General features: G+C 40.4%; 1 long non-coding RNA gene across 3 annotated transcripts in view; it reads left to right on the top strand.

The window, feature by feature from the left end:
- The window catches only part of LOC123348676, a 78992-nt gene that overhangs the window by 58217 nt on the left and 3914 nt on the right, over nt 1–16861 (top strand). For all 3 annotated transcript variants that reach the window (XR_006573233.1, XR_006573232.1, XR_006573234.1), the window contains one exon: nt 12767–12924. This is a non-coding gene — a long non-coding RNA (uncharacterized LOC123348676). The remainder of the gene's footprint in view (nt 1–12766; nt 12925–16861) is intronic.

Here is a 16861-nt window from a genome sequence, read left to right as displayed (position 1 = left end):
ATTTATTTGTCTTGTCTTCTGACAGGATAATAACAAAGAACAAGTTAACTCCATTAATACTATTAAGTGCCCAATTGCTTGGAGGGTTCTTCCTATCCCTGTCCCTGCTATGGGTAAACTGTTTTGTATACACCTCTGGTCTGCACTGCATAGCTACTATGCATCACCTGATTGGGAATGACTTGAAAACAATGCATCAGAGCTTCATTTTATTTAATTTTTGCCTGCCTTGGTTAACTTAAAAGTTAAGTTTTATATCTGTAATTGTGCACGTATACATTGGTGCATGATATTAAACTTCATCACCGGAATATGAGATAGTCCATAATCACGATCTATCCCTTAAAAGATGTTGCATGTAAGGTTTGACTTCATGACACAATGTGGTGAGAATCAAAGCACCCAGAGATGTTCTGACTGCTGGACCACTGAAATGGTTGAATAGCAGTCTGTCCTCTCTCTGTCCTCGTTTATACTAGCCATATTTCAGTAACTGTCTGCAGTGATGATTGATATAAGCAACGAAGACAAGACATGGGCATTTTTACCACTTTTGCTTGAAAAGCTGCAGCTGCTGATCTTTCTTAGGTACGTGAACTCTTTTAAAAAAAATCTTTGGAACATCCAATTGTCACTACTGTGGATTTACTTATATAAAGGCTAAAAATCCAGCCCAGATCTCTGATTTCTATGTCCACTTTTGGATTGCATTCATACAAGTGGGATACCTACCCCAGTAGTTATACATGTTAATACACAGAGTTAAATTCAGTGCAAATCTTGGTCTGATGAGGCAGTGTCAGGACTTTCCATAAATATAGTAGTGTCCAGAGCTTTTGGGTGCCCCTTATAAGTCCCTCTCTATTTCCTGAAGCCAAATTCCTTTATCAATCCTGATACGCCTTGCTAAAGGGTAAGAATGTTCTATTTAAATTTTTTATAAGGGCAAACATAAAAAATTTAAACCAAAATAACAAAATGTGAGTGCGCCTAATGCCATTCCAGCATCAGCTGCTGCTTCTCACCATAAAAATCACTCGGCAAATCCACCTCAGAACAGCTTCTTCCTGCTGACTGGAGAATGGGTTTGTCCAGGCCATTGTACTGGATGATGTCCGAATGAGTGACAGATGTCCCTATTGACTGGGGGCTAAGACTGCTCATGTTTTGTTTATAGGGAGGTCACTCCTAATAGATTCAGTTTGAATTATTTATGTTTGTCTTTATAAAAAAAATTAAATATTTATGCATAAGGTTGACTAGGTTTTAAGAAACTCAAGATTTTTAAACCGACTTTAATTGTCTTATCAAACCCTGCGACAAGTCAACATTCCTTTCACAGAGGGCTGGATCTTGAGTTCACTGAAGTCAATGACAAAGCTCCCATTGACTTCAGTGGTGTGAGATCAGGACCATAGTGTTTTGACTGCATAGATATGTTATATGGACCCTAACCCCTAAAAACTATTCCTGGCAATGCACAGAAAAACAGTGGGAGCCTTAATCCAGATTTGTTATGCAGGCAAAATTCCAACTAAGTAAATAGGAATTTTACCTGTGATGAGAATACAAAGACTAGGCCTTAGATAATGGAATATCAGATCTAAAATCCATTTGTAAGTAGTGTGTACACTGTTTTATTTTTCTATAGACCCACTCTTTTAAAGACCTGGTGCATTAGCTGTTGAAGTGAATGGGAAGTTTCCTATTGACATCACTCAGCATTAGATTGGGCCCTAAATGAATTATTTTAAATTTTACATTTTTACTACTTCAACTCATTAGAAAATTTGACTCTCACTCTGCTCTAGTATATTTTTGAATTCGAAATTATTCCTTTTAGTGTTTCACTAAATCAGATGATATAAATGTATCTGCATGCTACGTTCTATTTCTATCACAGCTATTTGTAATGAAGATAACTGAATCTTCAATTTCCTCTTGGTGGCTAAAAGCACTGGATGCATAACCCACTGGATGCATAACTTCAGAAATGCTCAAGTTGGTTTAATATTTCCTTATTAAACCACACCAATCCCACTTGCTTTCACAAAAAGTTAATGGTTTGGCAAGTCCACAGAGAATACTGAAAATCTAGATGTAAGACTTAACTCAATTCATTCCCACTTTGTTATGCTCAAGAATGTGCAAAATCTGGGGCCATACTCATCCCTAGCATGACTACGTTGTCCTTGATTCTCTTCTCACTTCCTGCAAGTTTACAGCAGTGTAATTCCAGTGACCCCAATCCTCCAGCTCCAGCAATCCAGACCCCTAAAACAGGCAGATCTGGCTCCAGGAGGATCTCTACTAGGGTCACCAGATGTCCCGATTTTATAGGGACAGTCCTGATTTTGGGGTCTTTTTCTTATATAGGCTCCTATTACCCACCCATCCCCGTCCCAGTTTTTCACACTTGCTGTCTGGTCACCCTAATCTCTACAGCATATGAGGAACTATGCATCGCCATAGCAGCTCCTTTCCCACGTCATTCATCCCTACTCACTGGCATAGGGGTCATGGAGCAGGAACAGGGGATGCAGTGGGTTGTCTCTGCAGGACCAGTGGCAAAATTGCCACATGACAGATTGCATCTGAATAGTTATTCTAGCTTTAGATCAGTGTCAGAGGATAATCAAGCCTATTAATGGTGATCTTACATTAGGGATAATCTGGTCTATATTATTCAATGCCGAATAATATTTTTGCAAGCTTTATCTTTATTTATTTTTACAATCGCTTCCATTTTCTTTGCCCACTGGAATAATTCTGGACATCTCAAGTCTGCAATTGTCCAATATTTTGAGGAAATCCCTGGGCACTGGTTTAAAAAATAGATTCAGAATACAGACTAACAAAATATTTTCTTAACTTTGATATTTTTTTCTTGTTGAGGGAGGTGGTTAAGGAAAGAAATACCAGCTTGATCTACAAATCTGCATCTTGAACTCTCAGTGCTTTGTTGGCAATTTTTCAACTCATCTGCTAAACTAGGGGGAAAGAACACAACATAATCGTCTGAGATACAATATGGGAGACACAGCTGGCTAACTCTGTAGTTTGTTCAAAAACTGAATTTTTTATGTAATGTCTTGTGATTATTTTGTCCTTCAGATTGCATAGTTGCTTAGTGGTTTAGTGGGATTGGGAATGAATAGAACTGTACTCTTGGATTGTTCTTAGACTATCCTAAATACTTGGTTTAAGTCAGGAATTTCTATGAAAGGACCAGTTGCCTGCGTATATACATAACTAAAAGTGGCAACACATTTCTTTTTTATTTTTAGTGATTTTAGAAAAGAAAAATAATCTTTTCTGGCCATTAGAGAAGTGTGTTTGTACATTCCACAAGAAGTCACTTTGGAGATCATACAGCAAAACATGCAATTCACCTCACTGCAAGGCATCCAATGTACCATTTAAGCCCCATACGGAGGGCTTAATAGATGTGTATGGCCTTGTACAGATTCTGAACACTGGGGTGAATTTCAACCCATATGATGGAAACAGGATGGGAATTGTTTCATAGCTAGCTGAGGTTTTGCAAACCATTGAACTTTGCCATTGATTTGCTCATCTCCATCAGTGATGTGAAGCAAGTAGACAAAGATGCCACCTCCCTTATATCTGTTTTGATTACTTGTAACAGTGTGTGGTAGTTACATTGGTGCCTTGTTCACTTTCTTTCTTCTATGTTCTGCGTGCCTTTCTTCTTGCATAACTGAAATGAACATCCATTGATTTCTCTAGAATGAATTTATATGATCTTCGGGTGTTTCTTTGTCATTTTGAGATACTTTTATTCATTTACTTCCCGACTTTTCAGTTCTTCCTTGACTGGAATAGATTTGTGAGCATGGCAAGCTATCCCCCATGCTCTCCTATCTTGTAGCAAATACCCTAGGAAAATCACAGTAGGAAAGCTTCCCCCCTCCACTTTGGCAACTGAATTGGGCACCATTATTATGATGATGATTTAAATAGAAGTTTCTCTGTTCTGATATCAAGGAACCTTCCAGAACTCTTCAGGCACAGCTTAACTCAGCACAGATAAAGTCAGGACAAACTGACAAAGACAGTCTATTCCTGAGGAAAGGTAAGTAACTGGCTAACTAATTTATGTGATACCTAAGGGGAAGCTGCAGAAAAGAGAGGAGTAATATGAGCTACTGGGTTTGCCTGCTCTATCATTGATAGAAACGGACAGTGACTTATATACTGTCTGATACAATATATAGTTTTAGCACTGCACTGTTCTGATGCAAATGTAATTTTTTTCCTTATATATGTTTTGTTTTTCCTTGTGCTTTGGGACAACAATCACCTATTAGAACTTTGTATTTGAATGACATCTTCAAAATATTACATGTTCCTCTATGAAAAGAATTGGTAGCAGAGCCCATAGGCATGGGTTTAAAGAGCTGGACATAATTAGTTCACATTTTGGGGCCATATTCTTCTCAATCCAAGTTCCCATTGAATCAGGTCTCTAGAATTCACTAGTTATATTATGTAAGTAAAGGATGTGCTTAGTACCTAACTGAAGTACTGAGGTGGTGGTGTTTATTTGTCCCAAGTGGACAAAGATGCCACTTCTCTTATATCTGTTTCGATTACTGGTAACAGTATGCGATGGTTATATATCGTCGCAACTTCTGGCCAGTTTCCAGTGTGGCTAAGAGAATAAAATGAATGGTTCCCAGAGATAAAAGACCTGGGATTTTGGAGATGGGTCTTGGGCTCATGTGATAGAGTGAGACCTTGTGGCATTCGCAGCCCAATGTTAGCCATTGTGGTCTTCTTGTGCCAAGGTCCCCAGTGTGCTGCACACTCTCTCCCGCTTGGGTGTGTGTGTGTGTGTGTGTGTGTGTGTGTGTGTGTGTGTGTGTGTGTGTGTGTGTGTGCGCGCGTGCATGCGCACACACTAGCACACAGAGAAAGCTCAGTACTGGGGCAGGGGGGGAGGCTGAGGAGAGCCACCCTGCGTTATGGGTTATATGGTAAGGACCCTGTAACCCTGGAGCCAGTTAATGGGTTATATAGTAGTGAGCCCTGTACACCCCACAGTAGAACCAGTTAAATTCCTGGTGTGGGAGAGTCTGGGTGATGGGCAGGTAGCATCCCTCCCCTGTGTTAAAGTATAATAAAAGTGATAGCCTGCCATTTAATTCCATGTGTGTGTCTGTCCTTGCCCCTGTGTCCACATCGTTCTGCATTCTGTTCTGACCCCCCCTACTTATGCAGAGCTACATCTCATAGGTATTTAATTCTGGGTGAAAGGAAACCTTTTTTCCAAAGCTTTTTGCCATCAAAAATATTCAAGTCACTCCATTTGCTAGCTTCTTACTCCTTTCACATTTGCTCATACAAATACTGTCGCTAAAGCAAACACACAGATCAGATTTGCACCTCTCTTTCTTTTTTCTTCATGTTCTCTTAAATTAAATGTGAACTGATGACAAGGGGCAAGCATCTCCTACTCCAGGGTCTTTGAACTAGGGTCATTTCCATTAGACCTAAATGAGACCCTAAAGGAAAATTGAATTCATATCCCAAAACACTACAGTGTTCTGAGTCCTCGCTGAAGCTGGCAGTCTGAGCAGGAAGCAATAAGAGAAATGGTTTAAAAATAATCTACCTTTTTAAAGTTTTCTTTCTCTCCCCTTTTAGATGCAACGTGAGTCTTAACCTGTGGGTTTATTGGAAAAAAATGGTTTGGGATGTGTGTGTGGGGGGGTTGGTTTCATTTTATGTTTGTCAAATCCAACCGAGGGGAAAAAGAAACCTATTAATTGTGTAGGTGTTTCAGAAAATCATTTAAATAAAATGTCCTCTTATGAGCGCTGTGAGCTGGAAGATGAGAGAGCACATGGGGCAGGAGCTCTTCGGCTCAGAAGACTATCTGTCATCTACATGAATAGTTAACTAAAGGCTGCTATAGAATGTTTTTAATGGAATTCTATAAGGGGAACTTGGCTAAAATGCTGTTTGCTAAACTTATTTTGTTACCAAATGTCGACATTTCCCACTTTGGTGCCTCAGTTGGAAAAAAAGGGGGCAGGGGAAAGCATATACAATTATTTGGAAAACTGCGTAGTAATTTGCATGAATATATCAGCATCTTTTGTCTGTACAAATACTTTTCCCGCAGGGCATATGCTGTTTGTCCATGAATTGTTGTTGAAATGTATAGGAAACATTGGATACAATGGGAGGCATTTTACCCTTTCATTGTTCGGAAAAACAAAAGTCTTGTTTAATTAAAAAAAAGGGAGAGAGAGAAAATAGAGCAGGCCAAAAAACAACAACAATCCAATAACATATTCTTACCCTAAACTGGTAACAGGGGCAGAATAAGCAATTGGTTGCTTTGGGATATGCAGAGCAATTCAGAATTAGACCTGGCAAAATAGGAAGGTCAAAGCATAAGCAGACTTGCAAGCTGTATTCCCAATGCATACGTTCTATACATTGCCAATGAATTTTTACTTATATTTACTGAGGGCCTAATCTCCAAAAGCTGTGAGATTTCTAAATTAGTGCTAGAGAAAGGGCCTGGGTTGATAGCACTTTGCTATTTACCCACAAAACAAATGAGGCAAAGGCCATGGCCAGCGTGACGTCCACAGGTTTGGTGGGAATCACTATGCAGGATGCAGGGAGATGCAGACTTTAGTTCTGGACACTGCGCCTCTGCTCAGCAGGGGGCATTATAGCACCCTATGGGAAGATAGAGTACACCTCTGCCTCGATATAACGCTGTCCTCGGGAGCCAAAAAATCTTACTGCGCTATAGGTGAAACCGCGTTATATCAAACTTTATTTGACCCACCAGAGTGTGCAGCCCTGCCCCCCCCGCCCCCAAATGCTGCTTTGCCGCGTTATATCCGAATCCGAGTTATATCGGGTGGCGTTATATCGGGGTAGAGGTGTATTTTCAAGTGTTACCAACTGTCCTAATTGTATCATGGATTGGGTGATAGCGGGTGGCTTACTTAACACCCCAGTTCCTGCAGTCAGATTTTTATGGGGGCCATGCAGTTTTAATTTAAAAAATACTATGGTTACCTCTATACAGCAAAAAAAAACAAAAAAACCCCAAACGCTACAACAGTGAGTCTGAGCCCAGGTCAGTTGAATCAGGCTTGGGCTGCAGGGCAAAAATAGCAGTGTAGATGTTTTGTGCTCTGAGACCTCCTCAAAGGGGTTTCAGAGCCTGGGCACCCGCCTGAGTCTGAACACCTACGCTTCTATTTTTAGCCCCGGAGCCTGAGCCTCACAAGTCCGAGTCAGCTGATCCAGGCTCTGAGACTCACTGCCGTGGGTCTTTTTTGCAGTGTCAACACCCCCTCAGTTTCTAGCCTTCATGGTAACAGAGAAAAGTTGGAAACATGAGCCACTAAACACCCAGAAAACAAATAAAAAGAGAAATAAAATGTGTTATTTTAAAAAAATAATAATCCTATTTTAAGCCAATCTCATGGTTGTTGGGGCCTGGCTAATGGTTTCAGAATGCTCCAGGTTGCTGTTTTACCATTGCTGCTCTCAGATTTTGTGTCAGAGGATGGCAACTTTACATTGCAGGTGGGCCAGTGGAGGCTGCAGCTAGGATCTGCCGAATCAGAATCATGCTTGTTTAATCCATGTGCCTCAGGTTTCAGTGTCCATGGCGAAATGCTCTATTTTATCTTTGCAGTCTTGAGGGTCAGATCCTGGAAATACATATGCTTCCTAGCAGGTCAAATGTGTTGCATTTCTTATCACCTCTATTTTCCTATTTAATGCAAATATCTGTAACTGGGTGTGCTACATTATAACAATGGACACATCTGAACATAGCATCTGTCACACTAGGGCCAACATTTGCAAATCCAACCTAATTCGGGGGAAGGCGGGACAATCCCTCAAGGGAGAGAGAAATCTCTCCACCCATAGAGGAATTAAAGCTGTTTCTGAGAGATCAATGAGCTAGTCCTCTGGTGGCCTCAGATACTTGTCTAATCCTCCCTGGTCTGAAAACTAGACTGGAAGTCTTATGAAAATTAAGTCTTGACTAATTCTGCAGGATTCAGTTTATTCTGTTTTCAGGGGCTGGTAATAGACCTGTCCCAACATGTTTGCTTGGTTGCTGGGAAAGATTCTTGCTTCTGTTCAAAGCTTTCAATGCAGTGGGCTTTCTGCAAAACACCTATGGGTGAAATTCTGGCCCCACTGAATGGGGCCTACTGCTTCTGCATTTCAGGTGGACCAGAAATACTTTCAGAAGTGACTGCCTTTGTCGCAGTGTTTCTACACTTCTGCTTCTATCTATGTGAGATCAAAAAAGTGCAGAAACACACAAATAAATGAGAAGTTTGCTGAACTTTTTTGAATCTCCAAAGAGATAAAATTTGGCTCATATCAGGTTTTGACAGGCAGATTCACACATCCCTACAGAGTGCTAAACAGCAGGATGGCTGGGTTATAGTAAAAATACAGCTGAAAATTGTCTTACTAATGCTACTATAAAGTATAAAATATTCAATTAAAAGAAAAAATAATGAAGACTTTATTAAATAAAAGAGTACTACCACTGCATATTACTAACCCCCAAGGACAAGCGTGACTCTTGTACCAACAATAATGCAGGTTTTGTGCATATATTATGGTTTATATTCTCTTTTCAATTCACATGCATTAGCATTATTAGGCATGGAAAAGAGGATAGATTCATTTACAGTGTTACTCAATATAAGCAACAAGGTTATTTTATATGCATTCACTCTGACACTTTTGAGTCCTTCTGGAATAAAACGATATATTCATGATGCAAGGACTTCAGGGGGAAAATTCTTATAGAATGTCCACAAAAGATCTAAATTATTTCATTTGGAATTTGTATTTACTCAACAAAATTGGGGGATTGTTTTATTTTAATCTTGTTGATAAGTGAACGGTTTGCTGCAATACTTGATATTTAGATGTAGGAACGCAGATACTACAGTGATGAGCGTGGCATAAGAACCTATATAGAATAGAATTCAAATGCTGTGTAGTAACAATTGGTCACATAATATTGTTTTCTTTCTCTGATTGGACAAGCAGATTGGTTACAATCAGAAATAGGGCTTATGGCTTATTGAGCTGCCAGGGTTCTGGCAAGGGGCATTGGGAACCCTTTCCCTATTGTACATCCTGTAGTATCTCATCTTGTATAAAATATACCGAATACCATTTAGAGGTTTGTAACTTCCTGTCATTGCCACAGTCACTGACATAAATTAATGTCATGTGCTCAGTCCTAGTTGTGAGAGACATAGTCCTCTTTGTCGGGGGTGTAGTTAAATACTTATCTTGATCGTTTAATTGCCTATGTGCCCAAAGATCTGGCAAGGGAATTCTAGGAGTCTTATCCCCTTGCTGTGTCAAGCAGTAGTACTTCCCATGTAAAATATGCCACTTCTGCATATGTGCAAGCAAGCTTAAAATTCACTTCCAGCAAAGCTTTGTGTGAGTAGAAATCGATTACTTGTGTTAAGAGCTGGACTCAAGACGCAATTTGCTGTGCATAATCACAACTGTGTAGAACCTAATTTATGAACAATGCTTCATATTCTTAAATCCCAGCATATGTATACAGATATCTCTCTTTTGTGCAGCACTCTCATAACAGCCTAAATGCTACAAGAAGTGAATAGAAGAGGAGGGAAGAACAGTCATAATTCATTTTAAAATGCGTGCCTTTTTTCATTGAAAATGGTGAGGTTTGGCCCACTCTGTATGGATGTGAAGAGAGAATTTAGTCTGTAATAATATAATGATGATGTTAAAAATATCAGGAAATATTTGTAGAGATTATAGAGATCCAAAGCACCATGGATGGAGTGAACACAAAACTGTCTCCATTTCCTGTTTCTATTTCCTGAATATGCATACATGTTCTATGCCCCCTATTGGCCACTCTGAATAGTGGTTCTAAACGTTCACTACTAACACCACAATATCATTTTAAAAATCACCTTTTGTGCTTTATCGCTTTGTCTGGGCATGTAACTGCTGTCAAGTCAATGGGAATTTTGCTTGTGTAATTGCAGGAAGCTCAAATCCAAATTGTTTTTCCATGATAGAAGATTCCTCAAACTGAAATTCTTCCTAATTATTATTAGAAGATAGAAGTGAGATTATTCATAGTTATCTACTTGAAGCAGTGTTAGAGCAGCTAGAGGTTAAGAGGCAGAACAGAATACTCTAATTATGAAGTAAAATTTCTACTTGACTGAAGAGTGAGTAACCAGAGAATTAATTAAAAGTGCTAATAATAATAATTATACACGATAACATTATTTCAAATGTAAAAGATAATGAATTTAAAATACGGAGTGTTGTGAAAATACCAAGCTATCACCATTGCTATTAATTTTGGGTCCCCTGGCATCCTTTTCTGTATATACCTCAGCTGCAGTGTTCCAGCCCCTTCCCTCAGTCCTCCTAGCTCCCACACACAGAGAAGAGGGCAGGCAGTGAGTGGGCTGGTATAGAACGTGCAAAGGGGAGATGAGGCTGGGCCTGCAGAACTGAGGGTAGAAAAGTAACATGGCTGAAGGCATCTCTACTGTCCTCCTTCCTGTGGGGATTCTCCAGTAAGGGAGAGTTCTAGGGGAAGCTGCAGCCGAGGGAGTCCCTGTGAGTTTGGATCTATTGGTGCTTCCTTGCCTAGGGTTGCTGTGAAGTTTGGTGGATCCCAGGAGATAGCTGCAGATCCTGCCCATCTATGACTTTTTTTCAGCAGGGCCCATGTCCTGCTCTGGGAGAGAGGAAAATCCATCCCCTCAGCAATTGAAGAATTGTATAGGAATCCCCCTTCCCTGACAATGAGATGATTATGGAGAAATATCTTCAGAGAGAACCTGGATGAGATTTGTTCTTCTTTACCCACAGTTTTTTCCATGGGCAGGTCTTCACATAGCCTTAAGAAGTGCACCACACTGCATCCCATCCAGTCAGCCATATATTCTAACCACATCGCTGCAGCCATCCCCTGGCACCCAGACCAGTCCCTGCAATATAAGCTTCAGCAATCATCCTCAGCTCATCTGACCCATATGTCCGATAAACTCAATGTCTTGATGATATGAGATATCTCTCTGGTTATGCTGTGACTTCTGCTGTTACCCTGGCAAAAAAATCTGCCATAGCTCCACCAGCGTAACCAAGAGCAGTATCTGACCCTAAAACTTTGGGATAATTGGGGGTTTTCCTCCACCCCATTGTTTTTCACATTTCTAACCCTTATGTTCCTGCTTCTATCTGGTCACCACATACGGTTAAGTTATTGAGAGAAATAGGACAGGGATAAACATCCAGGCCCATTGGCCATACACAAAAGACATGTGGATTTGTTTCAGGATAACCTCTCATCTCTCTATGGTATAAGTGTAAGAATTTAAGGTTTGAGCCTACCCTCCCTTTACGCATACCGAGTTGCATTGACTCATATGAATTCCAAACGCAGAATAGTCCTTACATAAATATTCCCATTGAACCCAATGAGAGTGCTTCTGTGAGGGCTATTCAATGTGAATAAAAGTAGCAGAACTGAGACCTCCAGGATTTTGTTCAATAATACTAAGCAATATTCTCTGCTATATTGTTACACCTCCTAATCCTTGAGAGTGGAGGTCTGTCACTCTCAGCTGTATGTGAAAACAGGTGGCTATATTATGAGGTGCTTTATTAAAGCGGCATTTTCTTTTCACCATTATAAATCCGTCTTTGCAGAACCTCAGTATCTCTGTGCCTGCTCTCTGCGGGAGGCACTATTTATTTTTAACTTTGCAAACAAACAATTATGTTTTAAAAAAGCCCTTAAAAATGTTATCCTAGATATAAATGGGTTGCACTTTGCCTCTTGGCTGATCAGAGTGTCACCTAATTAATCAGCTTTGTGTTACTGCCATAGGCTTGGAAAGAAATGAAATAAACAAATAACCAAACAATCTTATTTCCATAAACTGTTTGACTTTGGTGCATTAATGTTTCAGCCATTTCAAGAAAGAAGTTATCATTCTCTCTGTATCTCTGTAGAAGCTGAGGTAATGTTGAATGTGTGGAACTCTTAATTCTGCAGCAGTAGCAAAGTGCTTCCCTAGCACCGTGCGAGGGAGTGCTGCGTTTCTGGACAGTGGCTAAGATGTAAAGCTGACATCCTGACCATTCGCTTATGGCGTTTTTCAGAACCGACTGACGGGTCACACAGGCATCCAGCTCATACGTCAGCTCAAGTAATGATGTTTTGCTGAACCTCAGTTCCCACTGCTGCAGATCTATATGGCTCCTCTCTTTGCTTATCTACCATACAGATCAGTTCTGGGGCTTAATTAGTTCATGAGCCTCCCAGGGTAGAAAGCCCATCTGGAGAATGATTATTATGGTTTAAGTTGTCCACAACATCCTCTTTACCAGGGGACCCCACAATCAAGTGGAGCAAGCCCCAAAGTGATGTGCTAGCAAGAGAGAAAAAATGCATTTAGCACAGCACCTTCCCTCAACTTGTGGGTATCCCATGGAGTCCTTGGCAGAGATTAAAGTGTCCCTCCCAATAGAAACCCACAGGGAGTGTAGGTGGCAGCATCATGACCTGCCCTTGTGTGCAGCAAGTTAGGCTGGCAAGAAACCTCCTTACCCCAGCAAGAGTGGATACTTACGAAGTGCTCTGGGTTACTCAGAAGAAAGGATCTAATGGAGTTCAAGTTATTATTTTGTTTATTAATCCTCTGATGTCTGACAGGGACGGATCTGCAGCCAGTGCTAAGCAGCACCATTCCATCGACGTACATCGATTTACACCAGCTGGCGATCTGGACCACAGATTTTTACACCAGAGTTCATGTAATTACACACCATCAGCAAAGCACAGCATTCATAACTCAGATCGCTAAAACAATGGTGAGTGTCAGACTTTCAGATATGCATATTTTCCTTTTACCTTCAGGTCTGTGTACACTATGCATGTGCGTCTTAAAGATTCATAAAATCAGTTATGTTCAGTTTATGGAATTTCTTTTTTATCTTTGTTCTGAAGAAGAGTGAAAATGCAGCAAAATGATCAAATTCTATGGCTCTCTTATTCAATAAATCTTCTTCATATGTGTGAAAATATCTCTCTTTTCCTCTCTCCTTCTTTTACAATGCCCTGGAGAAACTTGCAAGTTTAAAGGAACCTGTGCCAAAAGAGACATCTAGGGTATTTTTTAAAAAGGTAAATCCTGTCCTAAAAAAATGTAACAAACAAACAAAAATATACAGAGTCTGTTGCATATATTTTACATAACTAATTACCATAGTTAATCAGTTAAATAACATAACATGGCAAATCTGCATTACAAGGAGGGATGAAATATTTGTAGTGTTGTTTGCATGGGGATAATTTTCATTTTCTTCCTGTGATATGATTACTTGAAAATGTTCCCTTGTCACATAGCATATAGTAAATCTGGCCCTAAATTTAGAAATGTTGGTAACTATATTTTGATGTCAGTATTGTTTGGCAACTCTGCATTTGAATCTTACTCAAAAGGAGAGCTGATTGTGCTGGATGATCAGGGAGATAAAATTGTGGTAAAAGAAGATTTTTAAAATATATGCAATCTTAGGAATGCAAAAAGCATAAAGGAATTAAGGGAATCGTATCCTCTCCATTTTTCAGCCAGACACCATTGTCTAATTCCTAAGGGATTTTAATATTTTTCATTTATTCATGGTCCAACATCAGGTAAGGGATTTCCTCTTCCAAATAATTGCATGCTTCCAGGAATTGCAGGAAATTCAACACACACCATGTGTGCGTTCTATCAATTATAGTGAACTGTCAGGAAAGTAGGTAAGAGGACATGTAAAATCTTTGATGGATCTGATACTGTCAATGGAATGCAATGGAATTACACTGGTGTGGTGTCAGAATCAGGCCCAGGTCATCTGTATTTTCACAATTGCATTTGGCACCTTGAAAACCTGTAATGTGTACATTCCCTCCCCTTTCCTCTCCTCACAGATGGCTGTGTTCTCCATTCCCCTATGCCATGTGACACCAGGGACAACACAATGTACAGAGCAATGGAGAATGTGGCCCAGAGATTTTGGGAATGGATGCATTGAGGACCTGCTTGAAAGCCCGCTGAAGTCAATGCAAGTCTTTCTATTGATTTCAGTTGGTTTTGGATCAGGTCCTTAATAAATGCAAGTAAAAGAAACTTTTTAATAATGCCACATTTATATTTTACATTATAATTTCTTCCAAGAAAAGTCCTTGTGATTGAAATGCCATAGCTAGAGATGAGAAAAATATTTGCAGGCAAAATGGAAAATAATCACAATTGTAGGGGTTTGCATTTCAGTCTGGACACCTTGTGGACAACCTAACACAGGTACTTCACATGAGTGAGACTGGATAGGAAAGAGAAAATGTGAGAGAAAAATAACAATGCTGGGGTTACTCACAGATCTCTTCTATAACTCCCTAGGGATTGCTTCCTAGCTAACCTCCCTCCAGTAGTAGACCCAAGGAAATGTTCTTAACCATAGATAATACATAAAATAAGTATTTCCAAAAGCAGTAAATGCAAAATTTTAAATATTTTATCAAATTTAAATATTTTGTCAAGAGTGTTTTGTCAGTGAAGAGTTTATTTTTGAAATAAGAACCTGCTGCCTTAGGCCTGCATTAAGTGCTAACAAATTATGCACAATTCATACATCATACTTATTGAATACTTTTGTCCATTCAATAAAAAATTCCATTGTTACTGTGATAACCTTGAAATCACATGATACGTAGAGCTTTTCAGACAGAGGTCAAATTCAGGCCTGGACCAGAGTCTCCACTTGGGTGAAGCTACTTTGCCTCACCAGGAATGCAAATAGAGCGGTGCCCTACTGTATGCAGTACCAGCAAAAGATTTTTAGTGGGTACAGGGTATGGAAAAACTTGGGGCTAGCACCACCCCCCTCTGGGGGTGGGGCTGCACACTGCTCCTTAAAGGAGAAGAATGTGGCTAGGGAGGGCATTCATTCTTTATATGGCTTTAACACAGTGGTTCTCAAACTGGGGCCACCGCTTGTGTAGGGAAAACCTCTGGTGGGCTGGGCTGGTTTGTGTACCTGCCGCGTCTGCAGATCCAGCCGATCGCGGCTCCCACTGACCGCTGTTCGCTGTTCCAGGCCAATGGAGGCTTCAGGAAGTGCCGCCCAGGAAATCCCTTGTCCCGTGCCGCTTCCAGCAGCTCCCATTGGCCTGGAGCAGCGAACTGCGGCCAGTGGAGCCGCTATCGGCCGGACCTGCGGACGCAGCAGGTACACAAACCAGCCCGGCCCGCCAGGGGCTTTCGCTACACAAGCGGCAGCCTCAGTTTAAGAACCACTGCTTTAACAGCACAATACATTTAAGGCTTTGTTTAAGTGTGTTCACACATGTATTGTGCTGTTAAGTTGGTCAGGAGTCCTCAAGAGGAGAGAGGTGAGGGAGGGACGGAAGGTGTTTAAACAATGTTTTTGATTCTGTTTCTCCCCCTTGGTCTGAATTATCCACGACATCCATACTGCATCACATCCAGTCCAAATAATTAAAGGAATGCCTCTGCTTGCACTGACCAGAGGATGTTTGGATTCTGATGTCAGCCCACTTCTGCAGCCTGACAGGAATCAGGGGGTGTGCCCATGTACACAGAATTCTTCTTTGCAGCCAAACTAGTCTGACATGCCTTTTGCTAACTGGAACTGGAGCAGCAAAACAAAGAAAACAAATGCCTCATTTTCCAGCTTTGTGAGTGAGAGAACTATAAGTGAAGATTATAATGCTGGACACCGACAGCCTTAAACCAGCTGCCTCAGGAATCTGCCAAGACCTTTGCTGAAAATATGTTGCTCATCTTATCAACGGAGCTAAGACTTATCACACATCTGCCCACCTTTATTCGAATGGAGCTCCTTCTGATCTGACAGCTCAGGCATTGTCAGTTTCATCCAGAACAATTTAGAAACTTGGAACCTAATCCTGTAAACCCTTAATCATTTGATCAATTTCATTGAAGACAATGGGACTATTTGTATAACTATGGACCACTTTTGTGGTAAGAGTTTCAGGAGTCTGTTCTGTTCCTATAAAGGAAGTTGAATCTCCCATTGAAATGCAATGTTTGGGGACAATTCCATAATGCAGTTTAGGACACAGTCCTACTTAAATGTTGTCTTTTAATAAGTCATACATATGCTGAAATGGCTCCTCACCCAACTCCCATATTCCATATAAACAGACTGAAATACTGCATATTTGGGGGTAAAATGAGAAGTTAAGCATGTTGATGTTTGTATATACAAACACCCATTTCATCACTGTACTGGAAAATTTAGCTGAACTTAAACTTTCTTCAAATTCCATAGAAAATTAACAGCCCTGATTGTTTTCTGCGTTAATCAGCGGGTACCTGAAAAAAGTACATGCCTTTTAAGAGAGAAGAATCCGTCCACACTTACTGAAAAAAAAAATTCCTTCCAACTGGTGTTCAGAAGAGTGCTACAAGACACATACATAACCTCATGAGCAGAGGACAGAGAGGAGACCTTCCCACATTATGAACAGCAAATAAAAAAAAATAATAATAAAATCTCATAGAGGCAGGGATTCACACATTTGCAAACCTAAAAACCTGTGTTACGCTTAAACCACCTCAGCACATACCAGGTTTATGAACGTTAAAAAGTTAACTGCAAAGGAACACTGAAGCCCATTAATCTGAATGTGTGCCAGCCGGTATGTCCTTACTGACTCAGGTCACGTCTACACTACGGGACTATTCCGAATTTGCATAAACCGGTTTTGTAAAACAGA

The sequence above is a fragment of the Mauremys mutica genome, chromosome 13, assembly GCF_020497125.1.
Source record: "Mauremys mutica isolate MM-2020 ecotype Southern chromosome 13, ASM2049712v1, whole genome shotgun sequence".
Lineage (NCBI taxonomy): Eukaryota > Metazoa > Chordata > Testudines > Geoemydidae > Mauremys > Mauremys mutica.
Note: the sequence above shows the minus strand (reverse complement) of the source record. Positions and strands in the feature narration are given on the sequence as shown.